The following is a 15,855-nucleotide window of genomic DNA, read 5'->3' as shown; positions in this document are numbered from 1 at the left end:
AGTAAGGTTTACAAATGCAAATTCCAATTTCTCTCTGTACTTAGTTCCCCCATTATTTTAGAGATTTCTTTGAACTTCTGGAATGAAACAGTGACTCCTTCCTAGTATTCCTGCATATTTTCTCCATAACACTCATCACATCTGACATATTATTTAATGCCTCTCTTCCCTCAATAAGAGCAGATTCTCATTAGATATTTTACGAATGAATAAAGAATGAATTCATCTGGAAATGGAGTCATCAGACACCAAGGACTGCTCTTAAAATATGCCCAAAACACAGTAAGAAGTGAGTTAAGCCTTGGTCCCTGCCTCAAGGGTTAGTGCTGCATCATCACTTTTGCAACCAAAGTATATCAGGCTTTGGTAATAAAATTCAGCTTACAATTCATCTTTTTCAAAGTTTCTACTTGCAAGGATTATAAGCAGAAGATCATAGATTTATAGTTCTCTGGACTGCCTCAAAGCTTCAAAATCTCTCCATCTCATTAACGAATAGTTAGTGCCATATCCCTAGTATGTACTTTGAGTAATCATCAGCAATTTAATCTAAGATGTAGTAAAAACAACAGGAACAAAAATACCACCATAAAGAAAGGACTTCAGTTCCTTTCAGAGCTACAACAGTGCAACGCCTACATTTGGTATATAGTAAGTTACGATAATTCAGAGTGTGTTATATATCAGACAAGTTCAGTTTAGACCACTGAGAAAGTCTTTAATTGTTTGTCTCATGGGATGGTAACAACAGTTCATAATATCACTTCCGTTCTTCAGCTGTGTTGTATATAATGGGTGGTTTTTTTCCCTTAATGTTTTTCTGTCTTTAGCAAAGGAATATGTGTGAGTCATATGAAGTATGTATTGATTTAGAATAATATTTTAGTAAATCAGTGTAAGATAACTTTGTACTGGTCATCTTGACCTGGAAACAGAAATGTCTTCCTAAACAAGCAAAAGCAGTGGAGGCAATAATAATTAGGCCTACAGAACTTTAACTGGTCTCATAAATTATAGTGAAAGTAAGGGGATGGGTGGGGAGAAGGAGAGAGAGAGGGAAACAGAAAGAGAAGAGAAGGCAGAGAATGAGAGAGAAACAGAGAAGGAGAAAGGGGCTTTCCCACAATTTGATGAAAATACCTTAAGAAGATGGAACAGGGAGAACCAGGAAGTGATTCTGATAGACTGATATGGGGCAGTGGTAGGTGACACCAAAAAGGATTAAGCCCTGGCAATGAGATAAGACTTACCCTTAATATCTCTTGCTACCTACCAGATCCCTTCAGCTTTCCCTAGATACAGGGCAAGGACCTGTGGGCCAAGAGGTGATAGATTGAATGCCTGAGATCAGGAAACAGATAGCTAATGGTTGAAGCCACTCCCTTCATTATCAATACCAGCAGCAAGCATTTATTGAGCACTTAATATGTGCAAAACTCTAAGCACATTATAATGTATTAACTCATTTTATCCTTATAACAGCTTCATTAGAATTATCTGCCACTTAATAAATGAAGAAACTGAGGTATTAAGAGGTGAAGAGCCTTACCTAGTAAGTGATAAAGTAGTAAGTGGGTCTACATTCCCTGAAAGGCCAATCTTACCTGGTTTTTCTCCCAAAAAACATAGGCCTCTTTCTGATTCAAGAGTCTGAGTGTTTAAAGAGTTAAGATTCAAGAGTTAAGAGTGTTTAAATCAGTTGGTGTTTTAAAGGTCATCAGGCTTGGCTAGGACAGAGGTCTGGGGGCAATGTCCTGCTCCTAGAGATAAGGCAGGAAAACTACTTGGGGGCAGACAGCATGGAAGCAGGGATCAAAGGAACTCCTGGGACACACAGTGGGGAGAATATTCAATCACCTCAGAGAGCATCTCTGGGGGGCAACGTTCATGGAGAACCTCTCCAGGAAGAGGGGAGTTGACTGGTGCCATTTCCCTCCCCCACCCCTCAGCAAAAATGTAGAGCCACTGGCAGGAAGCAGGGAAGCAGGACAGCACCAACACTCGCTGATTAACTTGCTTACACCAAACCCCATCCCCCCCTGCACTCTGGTGGGGACTACCCTTCTCAGTCAAGGTTGTCACAGTCCCAGCACAGCAGACCCCTCCCCCAAAAGACCAGCACAAACTCTGGCCCACACCATATCCCTAAAGCCTGGAGTTTTAAAGGTCAGCAGGCCTGGCTGGCATAGAGCCAGGAGGGCACTGTGCTGCTCCTGGAGAGAAGCCAGACAAATAACTTGGGGAATAGGGGGGCCAGACAGTGTGGAAACAGTGATCTGAGAAACATCTGGGGTACAAATCAGGGAAATTATTTGCTATTCTAGGAGGCTTACCTGAGAAGCAGTTTTCAGGGAGACTCTTCTCCGGAAACAAAGGAGCTGTCTGGCACCACTTCCCTCCCCCATCCCTTAGCATAAACATATAGCCACCTGAGGGAAGCAGTTCAGTCCAGACACTATTTGCCTAACATGCTTACATCAAGTCCCCCTCCCCCTGCCACCACCACCCCTCAGCTGCTGTGGAACTGTACTTCTCAGTCAAGCTTGTGTTATGGCAGGTGTCATGGCTGACCCTTCCCCCAGAAGACTGGCACAAACTCTTGCCCACACCTCATCTCCCAATCAGAAAGTTCTGCAGGGCCTCAGTTTTGGTGAAGGTGGTCTCACATCTCATTTCACAAGCAGACCAGAGCACAAATAGTTAAAACTCACCACACTGTGGCCAGGGACCAAACACTGCCCACAGCAGGCAAAGAGGGCCTCTATGGATGACTGGCCTGAAGGACAAAACAGCCAAAACACAATAGCGAGCACACACCAGAAACACTCCCTGAAGCGCCAAGCCCTGGGCACCACGTGACCCCTTTCATAAGGTCATTACTTTCAGGAGCAAGAGACATAACTGGTTTTTTGAACACAGAGAAGAAGGCAGAGACTTAGACAAAATGCTAAGATGGAGGAATTTATCCCAAATGAATGAACAAGGCCATAGCCAGAGATCTAAATGAAACAGATATAAGTAACATGCCTGATGGAGAATTTTTTTTAATGTTTATTTATTTATTTTGAGAGAGAGAGAGAGAGAGGAGGGGCAGGGAGAGAGAGAATCTCAAGCAGGCTCTGCACTATCAGTGCAGAGCCTGATGGTGAGCTCATGACCTGAGCTGATATCCAGTCTGAGGCTTAACCAACTGAGCCAACTAGGCACCCCCTGATGGGAGAATTTAAAGTAACAATCCTAAGGATACTCACTGGGTTTGAGAAAAGAATAGAAGACATCAGTGAAACCCTTACAACAAAGATAAAAGAGTTAAAAAAGAATCAATCAGAGAGGAAAAGTGTAATAAGATTAGAAACAGACTTGATGCAATGGAAAGGAGCAGAGGAACGATTCAGTGACCTAGAAGATAAAATAATGGAAAATAATGAAGTTGCACAAAAGAGAAAAAGAACAATTCCGCAACATGAGAATAGACTTAGGGAACTTAGTGACTCCATCAGATGTAGTAACATTCACATTACAGGAGTCCCAGAAAAAGAGAGAGTAAGAGGAGGGATACAGAAAATTTATTTCAAGAAATAATAGCAGAAAACTCTCCTAATCTGGAGAAGGAAACAGACATCCAGATCCAGAAAGCACAGAGAACTCCAACAAAATCAACAAAATCAGGCCAACACCAAGACATTTTGTAATTACATTTGCAAAATAGAGTGATAAGGAAAAAAAATCTTAAAAGTAGTAAAACAAAAGAAGGAAATTTTCCTTACTTACAAGGGAAAATCCATAAGACTAGCTGGAGATGTCTCACCAAAAACTTGGCAAGTCAGAAAGGAATGGCATGATATATTCACAGTGCTAAATGGGAAGAATATGCAGCCAAGAATACTCTATCAAGCAAGGCTATCATTCAAAATAGAAAGAGATAAAGCGTTTCCCAGACAAAAACTAAAGGAATTTGTGACCACTAAACCAGCCCTGTAAGAAATATTAAAGGGGACACTTTGAGTGCAAAGGAGAGACCAAAAGTGACAAAGACAAGAAAGGACCAGAAAAAAAATTTCCAGAAACAACAACAAAACAAATAACAAAATGGCAATAAATACATATCTGTCAATAATTATTTTTTTTTCAATATATGAAGTTTATTGTCAAATTGGTTTCCATACAACACCCAGTGCTCATCCCAAAAGGTGCCCTCCCCAATACCCATCACCCACCCTCCCCTCCCTCCCACCCCCCATCAACCCTCAGTTTGTTCTCAGTTTTTAAGTCTCTTATGCTTTGGCTCTCTCCCACTCTAACCTTTTTCTTTTTCCTTCCCCTCCCCCATGGGTTTCTGTTAAGTTTCTCAGGATCCACATAAGAGTGAAAACATATGGTATCTGTCTTTCTCTGTATGGCTTATTTCACTTAGCATCACACTCTCCAGTTCCATCCACGTTGCTACAAAAGGCCATATTTCATTCTTTCTCATTGCCACGTAGTATTCCATTGTGTATATAAACCACAATTTCTTTATCCATTCATCAGGTGATGGACATTTAGGCTCTTTCCATAATCTGCTATAAACATTGGGGTAAAAGTGCCCCTATGCATCAGTACTCCTGTAGCCCTTGGGTAAATTCCTAGCAGTGCTATTGCTGGGTCATAGGGTAGGTCTATTTTTAATTTTTTGAGGAACCTCCACACTGTTTTCCAGAGCGGCTGCACCAATTTGCATTCCCACCAACAGTGCAAGAGGGTTCCCGTTTCTCCACATCCTCTCCAGCATCTATAGTCTCCTGATTTGTTCATTTTGGCCACTCTGACTGGCATGAGGTGATATCTGAGTGTGGTTTTGATTTGTATTTCTCTGATAACATGAAAAGATGTCAATAATTATTTTTAATGTAAATGGACTAAATGCTTAATCAAAAGGCACAGGGTATCAGAATGGAAAAAACAAACAAAAAAACACAAGACCCATCTATATCATCTATATGCTATCTACAAGAGACTCATTTTTTCTTTTCTTTCTTTTTTTTTTTTTTTTTTTGCGAGAGAGAGAGTGGGCGAGCATATGCCCTTGAGTCGGGGAGAGGCAGAGGGAGAGACAGAATCCCAACCAGTCTCCATACTCAGTGTGGAGCCCATCACAGGGCTCCATCTCGTGACTGTGAGATCATGACCTGAGCCAAAATCAAGAGTTGGACGCTTAACTGACTGAATCACCAAGGAACCCCCAAAAGACTAATTTTCAACCTAAAGCTTGAAAGGTGAGGGTGTGGAGAAACATTTATCACACAAAGAGAGGTTAAAAGAATATTGGAGTAGCAATGCTTGTATCAGACAAACTATTTTTGTTCTTGTATTGTTTTTATCCCGCTTTAGTATCAGGGTAGTACTGGCTTCATGGAATGATTCTGAATGTGTTCCTTCTATTCCATTATTTATAAGGTTCAATAAAGATTGTCATTTTTAAAAAATGTTTGGTAGAATTCACCAATGAAACCATGTGGTCTTGAATTTTTCTCTGCTGGGAGATTTTTGATTCCTAATTCAACTTTCATTCTTATTATTGGTCTAAGAAGATTTCCTATTTCTTGGATCAAGATTCATGATTCAATCATGGGTGTGTGTGTGTGTGTGTTTAGGAATTATCTGTTTTTTTCCCCTAAGTTATATGATTTGTTAGATATAATTGTTTAGACGAATCTGTTATCACACTATGTATTTCTCTAGTTATCTGTTGTGTTGTTTCTTCTCCCATTTATCATTTTTGTTTTTGAGACTTCTTTTTCTTAGTTAATATAGTTAAAACATTGCCAATTCTATTTTTTTTTTTTTGAAAAACTGATAATTACTTTCAACGTTATGTTATTTATTCTGGTCTCTATTATTCATTTGATTTTTTTTGTTATTTCCTTCCTCTAATAAAATTTAGCTATGTTTCTTCTTTTTCTAATTCCTTGTAATGTTGTTTATTTGAATTTTTTTTTTTGGAATTTTTATAACATTTTATTTGAGAGACAGTGATAGAAAGAAAGAAAGAGAGTAGAGGGGCAGAGAGGATATGAGGAGGGGGCAGAAAAAGAGAGAGAGAGAATCTTAAGCAGGCTCTATGCTCAGTCCGGAGCCCGATTCAGGGCTCAATCCCATGACTGTGAGATCATGATCTTAGCTGAAATCAACAGTTTGATGCTCAACTGGCTGAGCCATCCAGGTGTCCCTGAACTTTTTTCTTACTACAAGCATTTATAACATAAATTTCACTCTAACATCTGCTTTTGCTGTATCTCTTAGGTTTTGCAATATTGTGTTCTCTTTTTCTTTGGTTTGAGACATATTTTGATTTGCCGTTTGATTTCTTACTTGGCCCATTGTGCAGTAGTGTGCTGTTTAATATTTACATATTAAATATTTAATATTTACATTGTAGATTTTCCAGCTTTATTTTACTGTTGATCTTTAGTTTTGTACAACTGTGAATGGAAAATATACTTCGTATTTCAGTCTTCTTAAATTTGTAATATATGTTAGTTCTCTTTTTATGTGATTTAATCATGGGATTCTTCTCTGTGTACTTGAAGACAATGTGTATTCTATTTTTCTTGGACGGAATGTTTTATGTAGATCTTTAGAACCATGTATTCTGAAGTATGCTTCAAGTAAAAAATGTTGTTGAAAAAAATAACTTTAACTGAGGTTACTTGTTTAAAAGAAAGCATATCAGAGGGGAGGTGGGGGGATAGATGAAATAGATGAAGGAGATTAAGAGTATACTTGTCTTGATGAGCACTGAGTAATGATGTATAGAACTGTTCAATCACTGTTTTGTACACTTGAAACTAATAACATTGTTAACTATCCTAGAATTAAAATAAAAAACTTAACAAAAAAACAATGGTAACCCCTGAAAGACACTGTTATGGTATGAATGTTTTATGTCGCCCCCCCCCCAAATATGTTGAAATCCGAGTGTGATGACATTAAGAGATGGGAGCATTTGGAAGGTGATTAGGTCACAAAGGTGGAGCCTTCATGAATGGCATTAGTGCCCTCATAATATAAAAGATCCCCCAGAAAGATAGTTCACCTCTTCCGCCATGTGAACACACAGTGAGAAGGCAATGACTATGAACCACAAAGTGGGGCCTCAGCAGGCACCAAATCTATTGGGTTGCTTGATCTTGGACTTCCCAGTCCCTAGAACTGTGAGAAATTTCTATTGTTGTAAATCATCCAGTCTGTGGTATCTTGTTTAGCAGCCTGAATGGACTAACACAGATCTTTAAGGAATCTCCAGGCCTTTGATGTTCACAGAAAACCTGTTTTCTTTGCTCTTTGCTTATGATTGTCCTTAATTTTCTTTTCTCTTCTCCTCACCCTGAGACCCTTGGTAATACTACTTGTGACATAAGAAAGTGGAGATTATTAAGTAAAGTCTAAGTCTCTCTTTTAAGGCCAGAAAGCACTAGAGGACAGGAATTTGGATAGTTCATTTTGTCCTGAAACTCATTTATTTTAGACACTCATCCTCATGGATTTTAACTGTGAAGGAAGGGAGGAGTCCCTGGTTCTCTTCTCCTCATATCTCAGTGCTCTGGATCCAGCATCTACAGCAACTAGCTGGATGTGGACACAGAAAAAACAGAGGTGAAAAATAGAAGGGGTACTATGGGCAGGAAGCCTGTGTAGGCAGAGAACATCTGAGTGAAATTAGAACTTTAAATGGAGAAATCATTGCAAAATTTTCCCTTGAATAAGGGTAAAGCAACACCGAGATGGGAAATAGAGTACAGGGTTTTTAAAACTAGATTAATTTATAATTTCATTCCCTGATTAGTCCAAAACCAAATCCTTTGGAAGCAGACAAATACCTGAACCTTGACAATTCTAAACTTGTTACCTAATGTATTCTGAGTTTTTCCAAGGGCATTAAAGATAACCATTAATCTCATTAATGTATATATGCATTAGCAACATATGGTCAGTAGACGTTGCTATTCCTGATGGTTACATTTTAAGGGATTTGTAAACTATATTAAAATTTTTCTAAAGTTTGCCTTGAAAAAGTATTTTAAAAATGTGTTAATATACTTTATTTAGCTGGTGTAACTATAATGATGATAATATTTTAAATGCTTAATATATGACAAGTATAGAGATATGCACTTGATATGAATTATCTCATTTAACTATCATAAGAGCCAGGCAATATATCTCATTAGTCTCATTTTGTAGATGAGCCAACTTCCCCAAGAATACACAGCTTTAATGGTGGAAAAAAAAATGAGCACTCATAACATCTAGCCCCGGATTCTTTAGCTACCTACAACTGTATAACAGATTACACCATGAATTTAGAGGCTTAAAACAACATGCATTAGTGATCCCAGAGTTTCTGTATGTCAGAAACCCAGACACAGTTTAGCTGGCTTCTCTGCTGTGGGGTCTCACCTGGCTCCAGTATAGTTCTTGGTTAGAGCTACAGTGTCATCAGAGGCTCAACTGAGGAAGCTCCTCTGGTTGTTGGCAGAATTCATCTCCTTGTGGTTGTGGGGCTGAGGTCCTGGTTCTCCTGCTGGCTGTCAACCAGGGGTAACTCAGCTCCTAGAGGCCACCTCATTTTCACTTGTACCTGGCCCCCTTCATAGACTATCTTGCAATATAGTAGCTCATTTCCTCAAAGCCAACAAATGAGTCTCTAGTGCCAGTTGGCCAAAATGGGGTCTCATACATCATAACATAATCACAGAAGTGGCTTCCTACTACATTTGCCATAGTCTATAGGTTAAAAGCAAGTCACAAGTCCTGCCTGCATTCAAGGGGAGGAAAATATACCAAGGTGTGAAAACCACAAGGCTCACTGACTTTAAGGTCTTTCCACCACAACCACTAGGCAAGTAACAGACTGGAAACATGTTTGTGTCACCTTCTTAATTTTTTTTTCAAATTTATATATCATCTACAATATTTTAATTTCCTATGTTTCCTTAAATTGGCTCATTCTTAAAATAATTACTCTATAAAGAACTTTTATAACATAGGCATACGGGGAAAATCAATATTACTTTCCATAAATAGAAGGTGAAACCAAAGCAAAATAAAAAGTAAGGTAATATAAAAAAACAAAGATTTACAGGGTACCATGTGTTTACCAATATGGGCTCACTTAATCCTCACACAGTTCATGGTAAGCAATATCATCCTCCTTATTGAAAATATGGATGGGGCCCCTGGGTTGCTCAGTTGGTTAAGTGTTTGACTCGATTTTGGCTCAGATCCTGATCTCAGTCATGAGATCAAGCCCTGTGTCAGGCTCCACACTCGGTATGGAGCCTGTTTAAGATTGTCTCTCCCCCTCTCCCTCTGACCCTTCCTGGATTGCTCGTGCTCTCTTCCTCATAAACAAACAAACAAATGGAAGCTGAGTTCCAGAAAAGTTTGGTAAAACATTCAAGACAACACAGCTTATAAGCAATTGTAACAAGATTCAAATCCATTGCTCCTGGCAGCCAAAATACACAAGAGCTACAGTCTAGACAGCACCCAACTGCATTATGAATCCCAACTTTCCTGGTTCCTTTTCCTTCTCATAACTCTGCCTGTCTTCTCAGCCTGTCTCCTAACTCTGCAACCCTGAGATCCATCTTCAAATACCAGAAATCAACACAATGCGAGAATGAAGAGCAGGTATGCTCAGGTTTTAATCCTAGCTTTATCTCTTATAATGGCCTTGTCATGGGGGGGGGGGTAGTTATTGCTTTGCCTCAGTTGTCCCATCTATAATATGAGGATGATAACAGTAGGGGATTAATAAATGCAAGAGTTAAAATTTCAATACTATTTTTACCATAATCTCAAAGAAAAATGTCCAAGATACCTAACCTTGAGTGCTGTGTATGTGTTTATTGCAGCTAGGTTTTTAATCCTTCTAGAGGTAACTAAAAAAAAATTTTGACAGAATGCATTATTTTGCAGTTTTTTTTGTTTTTAAAGATTACTATAATTAATCTCTTTGGGGGGGGGGGCAATGTCCTTGAGTAGGAGTGACAGGATGGAGTCTTGTGCCCAAAGCAAAGGGTTGGACTTAGCTAAGAGCATGGTCAATATGCCCTTAGCACCAGAGAGAAGGTTGCCTTTGTGGGCACAGATGCAAGCAAGTAAGTCCCTGTGATGGGAGGAACTTGTAGTCATTCTTTTCTTATTGCCTCAAGGACATTGCTCTGTAAAGTCTTCCTTCACTCTTTTACATCAATTTTGCCTCTCAAGTAAGTGATTTCTATTAGCATGAAAACATGCAGTTATTTCTCCCATCTTAAATAGAAAGAACTCTTTCTTTTAAAAAATTTTTTTCATATTTATTTGTTTTTGCTAGAGAGAGAGAGAGAGAGAGAGAGCGAGCAAGCAGGGGAGGGACAGAGAGAGAAACAGAATCTGAAGCAGGCTCCAGGCTCTGAGCTGTCAGCACAGAGCCCAATGCAGGGCTCGAACCCACGAGCCAAGCTGTGAGATCATGACCTAGGCCAAAGTCAGATGCTTAACTGACTGAACAACCCAGGTGCCCCAGAAAGAATTCTTTCTTGACCCAACTTCTTACTGCAGTTACCACCCCATTTCTCTCTTTTGAAAGAACTGTTTATATCTGCTCTTTCCACTTTTCTCCTCCTACTCTTTCTGACCATATTTTGGGCATGCTTTCACTTCCACCTCTCCAAAGAAATATCCCCTGCCCAGTTTACCAAACCCCACCACGTTGCTAAATTCAATGGTTAGCTTTGGTCCCGATCTTAGTCCCTATATAAGCAGCAATTGACTCAATCTCTCCCTCCTGAAACACTCTCCTTCAGGCACCACACCCTCTGGGTTCCCCTCTGGCTCCTTTCAGCTGACTCCTCTATCCTCCAAATTCACAGCATGGGTATGTCCCACAGCCCAATACTTGGATCTCTTTACCATTTTCAGTCATTCCTTTGGTAACCTCATAACAAAGTATATCTCCCAGCCAGAGCTCTCCTGTATTTGAGACTCTTCTGTCCTACTGAACATCTCCACCACTGGGCCACATCAAGCTTAACCTGCCTATGAGAGGACCCACTCCTCTTCATTCCTGTAAACAGCAACTCCTTAAATGAATAGCATGTAACAGATAAACAGCCTGTGACTCTTCTCTCTTACATCCCTCATCCAACCTGTCCGAATTTTCTATAAGGTCTCCTTTCTACTCTTCTCATCATCTCTGCTGTGTGCTTGACCAACCCACCATCCTCTCCTTCCAGAATCCTTGCAACAAATCTCCTTAACTCATCTCCCTGCTTCTTCCCTTGCCATGTCTCCCCCTTCCATAGTCCAAAATCACCAGGCAATCCTAGTGACTCTAATAAAACAGAAACCAGATCTTGTCATGCCTCTGCTCAAAACTATCCAAGGATGTCCTTATCACTCAGAAAAGCTAAAGTTTCCCAGTGACTACAAAGGCATGATGTCATCTGGCTTCCACTGGCTCTCTGGTATAATTTTTCTTACTATTCTTCACCTTGCTCAGCAACTCCTGTCATCCTGGCCTCCTCACTGTTCCATGAACACACCAGGGAAACTTCTGCCTCAGGGCCTTTTAACTTACTGTTCTCTTTTCTTGGAATAGAGGTCTACCCTTGCCAACTTCTACAAAATTGCAAGCCTCTTCTGAAATTTTCTGCTTTACTTTCTTCCCCATAGCATGTATTGACATTTTATATATATTTACTTATTTATTTTGTGCTTAAGTTCCAACAGAAAAGGGCTTTTTGTCGGTTTTATTTACTGCTGAGTTCCTAGTACTGGAAGCAGTGCCTGGCACACAGGAAGTGTGCATATTTGCTGAATGAATTCACTATCGTCGAAATGTTACGGTTTACCTAATCATAGTTATTTTGTAATGACTAATGAAAGAAGTTTTCCACCATGTTCTGTGTGACTCTAAAGACAAAGAGTGCTTCATTAATACAACTACTCCTCACACATTCCGAATAATTCAAAAGTCATCCATAATTTGATGAAAAAGATAAACTTGAAGAAAAAGATAAACTTATTGATAATAATCATTTCAAAAATAGATACCAAAGGGCCAACAATGGACATTTAATTTGAAATTAAATGTAAAGTGGAAAAAAATATCTGAAATAGAAAATGTAAATAAGTAAATATGAGTTTACCTTTAAAAAGGGATTTCTTTAAATAGCCACTAAGAAGCAGATCATTTGGGCTCAATGATACTTTATTTGGGAACTTTGCTGTGAATTGCTTTCTCTAGGCTAATTTGAAAGATGAGTTACAGAATATTAAAGACCCAGGGTGCCAAAAGCAAACACTTAGCTGCTGACTAATCAGGCAGGGGCAAAGTTTTTAGGAAAGATTAAATTTGACTGTGTCTTCACCTTTATAATAAATTAAAGATTCTCCTAGTTGTTTCTTGAAATTCAATGTTAAAAGAGATAACGATTATCTTACTGTCAAAATGTTCAACTACAGAGCCTGTCTTTACCCATTTGAAAGCAAAAACCTTGAAGTCTGTGAAACATGTTTTCTATAATTGTTGGACATCATGACACACAGCTAATGAAGAAAACATTAACCATAAAATGTATTTAGTGTTAATCATTTCAGACATATATGGATTCATAGTAGGCTTTCTGGGTTTTCCTTTTTTCTTTTCTACCTTGAACTAAGTTCTTTGTATTCTTCATAAAAGAGTAAAGTAACTTCTGGAAGATGCAATAGCTATTAATATTATTGTCTCTCTGTAGCTGTTTACAAAACGATTTAAATAAGGGTGCTTTTGATAATTTCTAAATCTAATAACACAAGGTAGATATAGGTTTATTTTTCAACCAAGGGACATTTTAATTATTTGTGACAGGGAAAAATTAATTTATCTATAATTTCCTACTGCCTCCCAAGCAGAGGAGAACCTGTAAAGGCCCTCTTGCTGAGTCTGCTGAGGCCATGAGAACACAAAGCGGGGTTAAGAGGCTGAGTTAGAGCCCATTGTGCCACATATGCAAAGGGTGTGGGCCTTTCGAATTGTTTCAAAAGGAAAGAGTAGAGATAGGCAATGGGAAAGGCTGCTTAGAAAAAAGGGTCCACCTCTTGCACTGTTGGTGGGAATGCAAACTTGTGCAGCCAGATTGGAAAATGGTATCTGGAAAACGGTATGAAGGTTCTTCAGAAAGTTAAAAATAGAATTACCCTATAATCCAGCAGTCGCACTACTAGGTATTCACCCAAAGGATATAAAAATACAGGTTCAAAGAGGTACACGTACCCCAATGTTTATAGTAGCATGATCAAAAATAGCAAAACTGTGGAAAGAGCCCAAATGTCCGTTGGCTGATTAAAAAAAAAAATCAGCCACTATGGAATATTATTCAGCCATCAAAAGGAACGAAATCTTGCCATTTGCAACAACGTGAATGGAGCTAGAGTGTATTATGCTAAGTGAAATAAGTCAGTCAGAGAAACACAAATACCATATGATTTCATTCATATGTAAAATTTAAGAAACAAAATGGATGAACATATGGGAAGGGGAAAAAAGTGAGGGAAACAAACCATAAGAAGCTTTTTACAATAGAAAACAAATTATGGGTTGATGGAGGGATGTGGGTGGGGAATGGACTAAATGGGTGATGGGCATTAAGGAAGGCACTTGTTGGGATGAGCACTGGGTGTTATATGTAAGTGATGAATCACTAAATTCTACCCCTGAAAACACTATTACACTATATATTAACTAATTAGAATTTAAATAAAAATTTGAAGGGAAAAAAAAACCCAAAAACATAACAAGGTTCCAGAAAAAGGAAAACCTAGATGTTGGTAGTGGATAGAGGATTGTGGGGGAAAAGAATAGGAAAGCTGCCACCCAGAGAGGAAGTTCTAGAGGGAAAAGAAGAAAGACATATTTACATAAGTCTTTATAAATTTTTCAATATGGTAAGATCACTTTTTTCTATTGCTATTTCTTCTAGTATCCATTAAATAAATACCTAGCTATTAAAATTTTGAAAAATTATAACCAAAAAAATTACCTTGTATACAATCATATAGCAATCATACGGCACACCACATCAGCATAACTGGGTAACAAAAGTCAGAACAATTCTCTGCTGCATGCTTTAATTCTAATAGATAAATACTATAGCATACATGATATTTAAGGAGACACATATGAATTTTGCCATCTCCATAGTATTGGGTATTATTGGAAAGTACTGGGCTTTTTGAGTTTTAACCACTAAGTCATAAAATGGCATTAAACAGGGAGGGGGACAAAACAGTCAAGAGACTCATAAATATGGAGAACAAACTGAGGGTTGCTGGAGGGGTTGTGGGACAGGGGATGGGCTAAATGGATAAGGGGCATTAAGGAATCTATTCCTGAAATCATTGTTTCACTATATGGTAACTAATTTGGGTGTAAATTTTTAAAAATAAAAAATAAAATTTAAAAAAAAGATCTAGGCAGAAAAAACCCCAGGAATGGAGAACATAGCTATGAAGCTTAAAATAGAAATCACTCAGTAACTGAACAAAGCCACCTAGTTTTGATGGGAATTAAGACTTTGACAGAGTCAGAATAGACAATAAGGACTTTCATTATTTAGGATCCTGTGGAACTTCACATTTCTTTATATACAAATTCTGAATATGGAAACAAATTCTGAATAAGGAATAAGAATAAAAGGTGAATGATTTTTAAGGATAAAAATACAGTTGTCTCAATAAGAACTTAAAGAACAAGATTTATCAAAGATATGTTCTATGGGTATAGCAAAGATTTCCTGAAACCCCGCCAAAGTGGAAAAAAAATACAATATATTTAATTCTGTGTGTTGTTCTGAGGAAACCTCCAACCGAGACAGCCTTCTGAGCAACCCGGATTTACTTACCTGAGAATGAGAACCTGTTAACTTGAGGCCACAATTTCCATCTTGCCATTTTTCTAATTCTCTTTTTGGAGACGCTCGAGAAAAATACTACTTCTGTTTCATAAATGCTCACAAGTTCAGGTCAGTCTAACAGATCTGGAAAAATCCCATTTATTCGTGTCCCAAGATCAGGATGCAACCCATACATACCATATAGAGAAAAATCTGGATGTCTGATTTCAAAGATCTAACCCCTCAGCCTTGAGGAGCAGAATCAGAAGCAAACATTTTTAACTGCCAATATGTTCTTCTTATTGACTTTGAAAAGCTCCAGAAGCTTTGCACAATGTTTAAGGAAAATCTAAGAAGAGTTACATAATCCAGCTAACAGGGCCAAGTTTTCTAAGTGTGCATGGTATTTTGGGGTACACAATAATCTCATTGTGGTTTATTGTCAGAGGCGTGGCTAGGCCTCTTGTATTTTACTAATTTGTTCCTTAATACTCCCTATGCAGAGAAGGAAGGAAAAAACAAAACACTGGTAAGGTAACCCTTGAGTTATAGAACGTGAGTGTCTCTTAAAACTGGAATCATTTTCTAAGCTCCAGCTGTTTTTGGCCAAATCAGTCAACAGTCTCTCCTGGTAGGTGAGGATACCCAAAATCATTATGTTTCCTAAAATGTAAAAAGAGGCTCCAGGGTGGAATGATTGCATTTTATCCAAAGTTTTCTTACATCCATACAATAGAACCTTCCATTCACATAGAGAAACAGTGGATGAAGGAAGTCAGGGAAATCAAAAAACTTTGAAACAATTCATTTAATTGGAATAGAGTATTTTGATTTTCTTGGAACCTTTTGGCATTAAAATGCTCTCTAAGGCAAACTGTGCTTCGAAAAACTAATTATTGGAACATTCCCCAAACACTGCAGACTGGCAAGTCTGACCAAATGAAATGTTCAG

The 15,855-nt window shown here is 38.5% G+C and overlaps 1 protein-coding gene across 1 annotated transcript in view; it reads right to left on the bottom strand.

Annotated features, from left to right (window-relative positions):
- Positions 1 to 15,855, bottom strand: part of ANO4 (anoctamin 4) — a 395,702-nt gene that overhangs the window by 190,833 nt on the left and 189,014 nt on the right. The gene's annotated exons all lie outside the window — the stretch shown is intronic.

The sequence above is a fragment of the Panthera leo genome, chromosome B4 (genome assembly GCF_018350215.1).
Source record: "Panthera leo isolate Ple1 chromosome B4, P.leo_Ple1_pat1.1, whole genome shotgun sequence".
NCBI lineage: Eukaryota > Metazoa > Chordata > Mammalia > Carnivora > Felidae > Panthera > Panthera leo.
This window is presented reverse-complemented; position numbering and strand designations above follow the sequence as displayed.